Source organism: Bidens hawaiensis, unplaced genomic scaffold, assembly GCF_021521415.1.
Source record: "Bidens hawaiensis isolate Kalapana, Puna unplaced genomic scaffold, B.hawaiensis_p1.1 tig00031745_1, whole genome shotgun sequence".
In the NCBI taxonomy this organism is placed as follows: domain Eukaryota; kingdom Viridiplantae; phylum Streptophyta; class Magnoliopsida; order Asterales; family Asteraceae; genus Bidens; species Bidens hawaiensis.
In genome coordinates this window covers 20,003-30,134 of record NW_027495355.1, presented here as the reverse complement: position 1 = coordinate 30,134, position 10,132 = coordinate 20,003, and positions in this window count along the sequence as shown.

Below are 10,132 nucleotides of genomic sequence, written 5' to 3'. Positions count from 1 at the left end.
GGGTCAGAGAATAATCAATGAAAGAGCACCAGGTGTCCTAAGGACACGTGGCGCGAAGCAATAGGAGGAGGCCAAAAAGGCCCTAATGGGATCTGAGCCCAATCATTGGAAACCCTAACACTATAAATACCACACCACCTCCACAAGGGGAGGTAAGCAAGAAAATACATTCTAAATCCTTACTCACTCTCAGATTATTATTATCTTCTCCTACAATCTCTTATTCTCACACCGGAGGGTTACCCCAAAGAGGACCCCTCTGTCCCTTTCTGAGGGGTAAGTTCACGGTGCTGCTCGTTTTGTAGGTGGAAGAATTCATACTCCGGAGAACCATCGGTGAAATAGCATACTCATACCCGAGGAAAGTTGATCGTCTACCAGTGAGTCGATCCACGTTTCTTCATTGGCGCCATCACCTGTTACAACGACAACAAAACCACTATCTCATCAGTTCTCTCTGAAATCTTCACCATGGTTTCTGGTGTTCGAAACAGCGATCAAGTTCTGGAGGATAATGAGCTTGAGGATGTTAATGAGGGACAGCAGTTTCTGAGGGTGCCGCGTGATTCTGCGCGCACCACCAGTAACCATCCCTTCATCACAACTCCTCATAGCCAGACTGAAACTCCTCCAGACGATCTCACGTTCCAAAATCTGACTGGTGCAAAACAAAAAGGACCAATGGGTCCAGAAGTTGAAACCAATGACCCTAAAGAATGGCTCATAAACGAACAACGACGTTTAATGGACAAATACAATGAGCTGGTCAAACACAAAAAGTTAGCCGACTTAATACAAAGGCTCGCATTTGATAAGCAAACCATTCAGGGAACAACAAAAAGGGCGCGCGCGCCGGAAGATGGTCACTCTGTTCACACTGAACACGCTGATTTTAGTGATGAAGAAGTGCACAGCATGAGGAAGACGCGAGATACTCATGCCGGAGGCTCACAGCTCCGCGCGCACATGAACATAGCGCCTGGAGCCAAAGCCGATATGGATCTGTACACACCGTACAACCCACCAGCGAGAGGGCAAGTGGACATAACCACACCATATAGGCCAGCCATCTTGGTGAAGCATTCAAAATTCACTGAGCGCATCGCGAAGGCTCCCATTCAACACAAAACCAATATGCCAAGTGGTTTGGGCAAGTACGATGGCACAAAAGATCCAGACGATTTCTTACAAGGTTTTTACAACACTGGAAACCTAGAAAGCTGGACGATGCCAACATGGTGTCACATGTTTGCTCGCTGCCTCACGGGCGCAGCGCGTGTCTGGTTCGAAAGCTTGCCGACTGGGCAAATCGATGGGTTCGAAGAGCTATTGGAGAAGTTCCAGGCTCACTTCGTACAGCATCGCACACACACGCGCGACCCCGATGACATCATGCACTGCGTGCGCAGGAATGATGAAACAATTGAAGACTACATAACCCGTTTCAATCAGGAATCTCTTGCAATTGGAGGTATCACTGAGCAACTCTTGCGCGTAGCCTTTATACAAAGTGCGCGCAGTGATCAACTCCGCAGAGCTCTCGTGAGCAGAGATGGCATGCCAACCACTTGGGCTAAGCTAATGAAAGCATCGCGATTCTTCGCGCGAAATGAAAAACAAATTGCCCAAGACAGAGCAAGAGATAGAGGGCATCAAACAGAAGCACCGCGCAACAATGAAAGGAGGGGCAAACAAAACTCCGTATGGTCCAGGTTGCAACAAACCAGTTTTTCTCCCGCAGAAAAGCAGGCGCAACCAAGTTCACCCCAGCCCCAAAAGGACATTCGTAATCGTGGAGAAAGTGACAAGAGGGAAGGCGGCAAAGAGCCTAACAGACCTCTACCAAGAATATGGACTCCCCTCACTAAAACGCCTTCAGAAGTGTTAAGAACAAAGAATGTCCAGTTTAAAAGCCCCAAGCCATTACTCCATAAGGGACCATCAAACAGTGGCAAGTATTGTGAGTTTCACAAGTCCACAGGGCACAACACCGATGCATGCCACCATTTGAAGGATGTGATTGAAAGAGATGTGATATCAGGCAAGTTGGCTCACCTGGTGAAAAACCCATGACCAGAGAATGAACAACCAGATGGAGCCTCAGCCAGCAAAAAGTTTAAAAGAATCTGTGTAGCCGAGGGAGGAAGGCAAGGGCAAAGATCGAAAAAGAGAAGCGCGCAAGTCCAAGGAGATTGGCGCGAGCAACAAGTAATCTTCCCAAGAATCAGAGGAGGTCTGTCTATCAGCAGTCCTCTAGTCATCACTACACACATTGCTCATTATGAGGTGTCAAAAGTCCTGGTGGACACCGGCAGTGAATCAGACATCATGTATGAGAAATGTTTCAGGAAGTTGGATCCAGCAGACCAAGAAAGGCTCGAAATTGTGAATGCACCAATCTCGGGTGTTTCAAATGAAATTATTCACCCCCTAGGTCAGATACAATTTGAACTAACTATGGGGGATGAGAAACACAAGCGAGCTGAAATTGTCAACTTCTTGGTCTTGCCCACCACTTCATGCCACAATATGATCTTGGGTAGAGGAACGATTGCCCAATTCAACGCCATACCGTCACCAGCGCACGGCGCGTTGGGGTTCCCAACACCAACAGGTGTAACATTTGTATACCGAGATCATTTGTGCGCAGTGACAAGTATACCGCGGGAAGGGAGAATGAAACTTCCAATGGCAAACAACGCGCTGGAGGAATGGATTCTCAACCCAAAATTCCCAGAGCAAACAATCACAATTGGAGCTACGATATCAGACGACACAAGGTTGAGAATGAAAAGATTGCTCACAACGTATATGTCGGTCTTCGCGTGGCAACATTCTGATATGACTGGGGTTCCGCGAGACCTGGCGCAACATTCTCTCAACACGTTCAAGTCTGTAGAGCCAATTGCTCAAAAGAAGAGAGTCATGGGGGATGAGAAGGCAAAGGCCATGAATGAGCAAGTAGAGGACCTACTGCGCGCAAATATCATCCGCCCAATACGATACCAAACATGGGTAGCCAATCCTGTGATGGTAAAGAAGAGCAACGGGTCATGGAGGATGTGCATTGATTTCAAGGACCTCAACAAAGCATGTCCAAAAGATTGTTACCCCCTCCCAAACATTGACGCGAAGGTGTACTCTGTGGCGCCATTTAAGCTCAAATGTTTCCTGGACGCCTATAAGGGCTATCACCAAATTCAAATGGCACCACAAGATGAGGACAAGACTGCCTTCAGAACTGACAAGGGTGTTTTCTGTTACACAAAAATGCCCTTTGGTTTGAAGAATGCAGGAGCCACTTACCAAAGACTCATGGATGCGGTTTTCAACGAGCAAATTGGAATAAACTTAGAAGTCTACGTGGATGATTTGGTGATTAAAAGCAGGGAGGAAAAACAAATGCTCAAAGACATCGAAGAAACCCTTTGGCGCCTAAAGGAAGTAAACATGAAGCTCAACCCGAGCAAATGCACATTCGGCGTAGAAGAAGGGAAATTTCTAGGTGTAATGGTCACCAAGTATGGTTTCAAGGTGAACCCAGAGAAGGTGGAGGCTATCCTTGACATGCCCTCACCATCCACCATGAAGGAAGTTCAAAAGTTGAATGGTAGATTGGTATCAATCAACAGGTTCCTAGCGAACCATGCAAGCAAATCTACCCCATTCGTTAACACATTGAGAAATTGCTTAAAGAAAAGCCAATTCAAGTGGACGCCCGAGGCCGAGGAAGCTTTCAATGAGATAAAAGAATGTCTGATAAATCTGCCTACTCTCACAGCTCCACTTCCTGGCGAAACTCTAACATTGTACCTGTCAGCAGGAGAGCGCGCCATCGGCGCAGTGTTGTTGGTGGATCGCAAGGGAATCCAAACACCAATCTATTATGTAAGTCGGGTGCTGACAGATCCTGAGACGCGCTACTCCATCATGGAAAAGTTAGTTTTATCACTAACACACGCGTCGCGCAAGCTTCATAGATATTTCAATGGTCATCCTATTGAAGTCCTGACTGGTTACAACATCCAGCAAGTCTTGCGGCGTCCCGCGCTCTCAGGAAGGCTGACAAAATGGGCGCTGAAATTAGGAGAGCACACGATCGCCTATAAGCCCCGTCCAGCAATAAAGGGACAAGTCTTAGCTGATTTCATCGCAGAAATCCCTGAAGGAAAAATTGAAGAGGCTCAGCGCGAGGTAGACCCTCCGCAAGCCAATAATGAAGAAAATGTTTGGAGATTATTCACTGATGGAGCTTCAAACAACGAAGGGTCCGGCGCAGGCCTCAAACTGGTGGATCCAGAAAATCATGAGTATACTTACGCAATCAGGTTGGATTTCAAGAGCACCAACAATGAAGCTGAGTATGAAGCCCTGCTGGCTGGTCTGCGCATCGCGCACAAGTTCGGAGTTAAAAAGCTAGAGGCCCATGTTGATTCATACTTGGTAGCAGCACAGGTCAATGGCCTTTATGATGCCAAGGAGAACACCATGCCTCTGTATCTAGAGCTGGCGAAAAAACTCATCGAGCAATTTGACTTCTTCAGAATCATACATATTCCTTGCAGTGAAAACAAGCCTGCCGACGCGCTGAGTAAGATGGCATCAACCAGCTTCTATCACTTTGGCAAAGATGTCAGGGTGGAAGTAATGAGCAACCCGTCGGTGGGAGCGAAGTCTGTCCTTGTAATTCATACAACACCTTCATCATGGATAACTCCATTAATGGAATTCTTGAAGGAGGGAAAGATACCGGACGATCGCGCACAGGCGAGGAAGATAAGACACAACTCGCAGAACTACGAACTGCTTGATGGTACGTTATATCGACGCTCTTATCTTGGACCGCTCATGAAATGCCTAGATGCTGAGGAAGCAAGCTATGTGATCAGAGAGATACACGAAGAAATCTGGGGAATACATGCTGGCCCGCGCATGGTGGTTGCCAAGGCAATGAGCGCAGGTTACTATTGGCCAGGCATGTACTTGGACGCGTTAAAAGAGATCCAAAAATACAAAGCGTGTCAGAGCTATGCGCCAAACACCATGCGGCCAAAGAACAACTTGATTCCGGTGACCTCCGCATGGCCTTTCCACAAATGGGCAATCGATATTATGGGTCCCTTACCGCAAGCGCAAGGGCGAGTAAAATTTTTGGTAGTGGCAGTAGACTATTTCACAAAATGGGTTGAAGCCAAGCCACTAGCAAAAATCACAGCCGAGGCGATGAAGCAATTTATTTGGAGCCACATCATATGCCGTTTTGGCCTGCCCATGGAAATTGTGAGCGACAATGGCAAACAATTCACTGACAGGAAGATATCCAGCTGGCTCAAGGAATTGCGCATCAACCAAATCTTCACTTCAGTATACCACCCTCAAGGGAATGGCCAAGTGGAGCGCGCGAACCAAAGCTTGCTGAATGGGCTGAAGAAAAGGTTGGAGGGAGAATCTCATTCATGGGTCGAGGAGCTACCTAATGTCCTGTGGGCGCACAGGACATTAAGCAAAACCAGCAATGGCGAATCCCCGTTCAGCCTAACCTATGGAACAGATGCTATGATTCCAGCAGAAATTGGATGCCCATCCCATAGAGTGCTCATGATGAGTAAGATAGATAACGAGCGCGAAAGGAGGTTGGATCTCAACTTACTTGAAGGGCGCAGAGAGGCGGCTATCATCAGTGAAGCCAAATACAAGAAAAAACTAGAAAAATATTACAATCAGCGCGTAAAAGAATGCCACTTCAAGAAGAATGATTTTGTCCTTCGGAACAATGAAGCTAGCCGCGCGATACCCCCGGGAAAGATGTCCCCCAATTGGGAGGGATCTTATCAAGTCTCGGAAGAATTGGGAAAAGGCGCATACGCTTTAAAAGATTTGAATGGAAAGAAGATCCCGCGCGCATGGAACGCAGCACAGCTTAGAAAATGTTTCTTGTAAAAATTGTCAAGTTTGTAATCAAGGCTTTTTAAGCCATTATGAATAATGATACGCGCTATTTTCTCTTAATGTGTGTTCTACTACCTTTTGCATACATGTTTCACACTTCCCTTTATTAATTTTGAGCAATATGACAACATTGTATTGACATCAAAAACTAAAAATAAAACGAAGTAAAACATACATGCGCGAGCTCCAAGCTCAAACGCGTTAACGAGTCTTAACTCTAAAACGTCAGGGCCTTAGCCCAATAATATGAGCCTTAGCTCAGGGCCTTAGCCCAATAATATGAGCCTTAGCTCAAATTACTCACAACATCCATCCTACATGCTGTGCAGCTAGACCATAAAAATACCTAAGCACAGCTAAGGCAAAGCACATGCCAAAACATAGTTGTTAAGGTCTCAGGTCGAGGTCGCGCATGGGATTGTAGTGGATATCAGAGTAACACATACTGGCAAGTAAAGGCTAAAAAACTCATTCATAATTCCCTATAATAAATGCGCGATAACGTCGCGCAAAAAAGGAATAATGAAACGCCAAGGTACGTGTCAGCATAGTCAGGATATTGCAAAATCACTTGAAATATGACAAGGATTAAGTAAAATAATTTCCTTACAACCTTGCTCAAACTTCAACGTGCAAGCATATCTTATATTCAACAAGCAAACACGTGCAATATAAAGAGATGAATTGGGAATGCGCAAGATGCGAATAAGGGAAAAACAAAATTTCATTCCAAAACATAGAAGTTTACAAATTTACAAAATGATGAGATAAAAAAACTACAAACAAAAAAAAAATAAGCATGAAGGGCTTCTCAGGTTTCTATATCAACATCAGCCTCTTCATCGCCCTCATCATTACCTCCCTCAGCGTCTGGCGCAGCCCGCTCCTCGTCATCTCCAAATTTACCATAGTCAAGCTGTTCGTCTTGAATGGAGTCGTCTTCTATCACGATAGTGTCAGGAGCGGGTCCTTTGGCCACGCCAGAGCCGCTAGCAGAGGCAGCATTGCCCGCGCCATCATCGCTGCCACCAGCCCCTTCACACTCGTCAGGTAATTTCTTTAGAGCGCCGAGATCGGGCTGGTCAGCAAGCGAGGCTATCTGCAAGTCATAAGAAAAAGTATGAGTACAAAAGAATAGGAAAATAAGTCAAGGTAAACTCATTAAGGTTAAAATACCTGCTCAAGGATGGGAATGGGAGTATTCAAATACTTCTCCCCTACCTCGGCCATGTCAGCGCAGACAACATCGAGCTGATAAGGGTAGTCGGATGGGTTCTTCTTCAGCATGCTATATTCACAGCCATCCTTAAACCCCTCAGCTCGACCCACCAAGCGCGACGCAGCGTTGCAATCCATCACAAGGGTCTGAAACTCGTCTGAGTATTTCATCGCATAAGCGCAACGAGTCATACCCTGTGAGACTAGCCATTGGCGATCCTGCGCGAGGGAAGAAACAGACGTCTCAAGAGCAGGAATCTGAGAGTTTAACAACTCAACAGTTTCCTTGGTCTGTTTTAGCTCTTCTCTGTCGGACGCTGCTGCCACCAAGGCCTCATTCCTTTCCGCTCGAGCAGCATCGAGCTCTTCTTGGCCAGACGCTGCTGCCGCCAGGGCTTCATCCTTCTCTGCCCGCGCGGCCTCAAGCTCTTTCTTCAGGCGCGCAACCTCACTCTCTAATAAAGATTTGTTAGTAATAGCCTGCACAAGAGTTTGATCACGCGCCTCTGCCTCTAGCTCCAAATCACGCGCTCGCCGCGCGTACCTGGCTGCATCCGCCTCTGCCGCCTGCAGCTTCTCCCGTGCAGCCTGCAGCTCATGCCCGCGCTTCACAAAGGCAGCGTTGGCACTTGCTCGGTTCTCGCTGAGCTCTGCTTGGAGTTTCTCAGCTCTCTCTCGAGCGTCAGAAAGATTCCAAGCAGAAACCTTAGCCTCTTGCTTGGCCTCCACAAGAGCATCACGCACTTTTATATAATCATTGCGAAGCTCTTGGGAGGCAGCAAAGAACGCAGACCTAGCAAAAAGATGGTCGTTGAGCAAGTCCACGCGGGCGCGGTCCTCCTGAAACCTCCTTTCAGCCGGAGGCACAGAGTGAGCCCAGAAGTCTTCACACACACACCCATGGATTGAAATGAGCTATCCTCGGTAATATTCCATCTCGGGCGGTATATGTGATCGGCTTCCTGCAAACACAAAGCAACGCAAAAGCAACGTTTTAGTCATCTAAACACTAATATGGAAGTCCGCACAGCGGAGCAAAACGAACTTATACATGCGGAGAGCAAGCAGAAAAGTCAGCGCCAGCCCCACGAGAAGGCTGCGCCACGAAATCTCGTGGCGCTACAGGGCTTGCGCGGCCGCCATCGGAGTCTTCAAAATTGACCTCCTCATCATCCTCTGTAACAGGTCTTTTCTCCTGCGACTTGGAAAAATCAAAACCAGTCTCGCGAGGAGGGCTGCGCGCAGGAGGAGGTGAGGGAGGTCTCGACGCCGCTAGATCAGCGCGTAAAACAGTCTCCTGCTCCTTAGTAATCCCAATGAGGGGAGATTCAGTGCTTGTAGGAGCAGGAGCAGAACCAACGGCGCCGGCGCCGGCAGTGCCGCCAGCAGCTTGTGTGCCAGCTATAATTCCTATGAAAAAACCAACAAAGAGAAATGATTCATGACTTGATCTAAAAGAAAAAAGTCAGAAAATCAAAGCGCAATATATACCTTGGCGCAACGCCGTCCGCGAGTTGAACATCGCCATGAAGTCCACTTTCCCCCTTTTCGAGGGTAAAACAGGGGACTTCAAAGCAACCTTCGGCGCAGCCTCGGTACCTTGCTGCGCCTGAGGTTGATCCACCAAGGTCGCCGGCTCTACAAACATTTGAGCGAGCAAAGATTCATTAATAATTCTATCGGAATCACGCTCATAAAACTACAAAATATAAACAAAGTATACCTGTTGGAGAAGAGGAAATAGCAGGCGCAGCGCTGCTTCCCTTGTCCGCCGCGCGAAGAGAGGAGGTGGCGGCACCATACCTCGTGTGGACAGGAGGACTGCCCACACCTAGAGGCAAGGAAGACGAGGAAAACTTGAAGGTAAACCCCTTGGTTTTCTCAAGTCCCTTCGCTTGAGTAGGAGGATCCTGAGCAACAGGGGCATCATTTTTCTTCTGTTTTTTACTGGCCCCTACGCCAGTTTTGCCTTTAGCTTTGCGCTTGAGTTGTGGCGCCTCAGCTTCTTCCTCCACCTCTTCTTCCGCGAGCTCCAGCTCATAGTTCTCTAGCGCATCTACAATACGTGCAACAGAAATGTTAACCAAATTTGGTATTCTAAAGGCATAAGCATAAGTACAAAGGCTTACCAGGCGCATCGCTGTCAAAGCAAAATCCCAAATCAACAGGGATGAACATATCATCGAAGCGACCGGGGAAAGCAACTTCCCCAGCGCCCAGCGCGACAGAGCCACCCTCCATATGCTCATCATAGGCGGCGTGGACGTATTCCTTGCTTACTGCATAATACAAGACAAATGATATCAGCAAAATGAATTATATTCGCGCAGAAATAATGCAATGAGCTAATAACTCACATAAGCCATCAACTTGAATGGCAGGCTCAGTCGCGCTGTCGGTCCACCTCTTGCTCATACCAACCCCCACCAGCGCCTTCTCGCAAATATTCTTGGCGGGGGATGGTTCAGCAGTCAACTTATTAACCCATGCGCCAGTTGGGTTTTTAAGAACATTCTCATCCGTGGGCGCAGAAGTGATCGCGCGCATGGTCATGCGGATGGGAACCACACCAGCCTTAATATAAAAAAAATTTCTCAGACCAGTCATGAAGGCTTTTGAAGGAAACAGTGCAGCACTTGACCTTCTGACTGCGATGAATGAATGAGAACCAAGAATCTTGGATTTTTGGCTTATAAAAATATTGAAAGCGCCGAGGGGTGGGCTCCTCCCGCTGAGCTTTGCACATGAACTCAAAATAAGTCATGCGCACAAGTCCAAAAGGATGGACTTGGGATATGTGAATCCCATGAAATTGAAGCAGCGCACCCATAAACCTTGTCATCGGGAGACGAAGGTTACAGTGAGTGAAAAAATGGCAGTATAAGGAGATATAGCCGGTGGGCGGATCTGCCGCCGTTTGCCCGGCCGCCGGGAGCATACAGCCGTACTCAGGGAGAAAACCCTG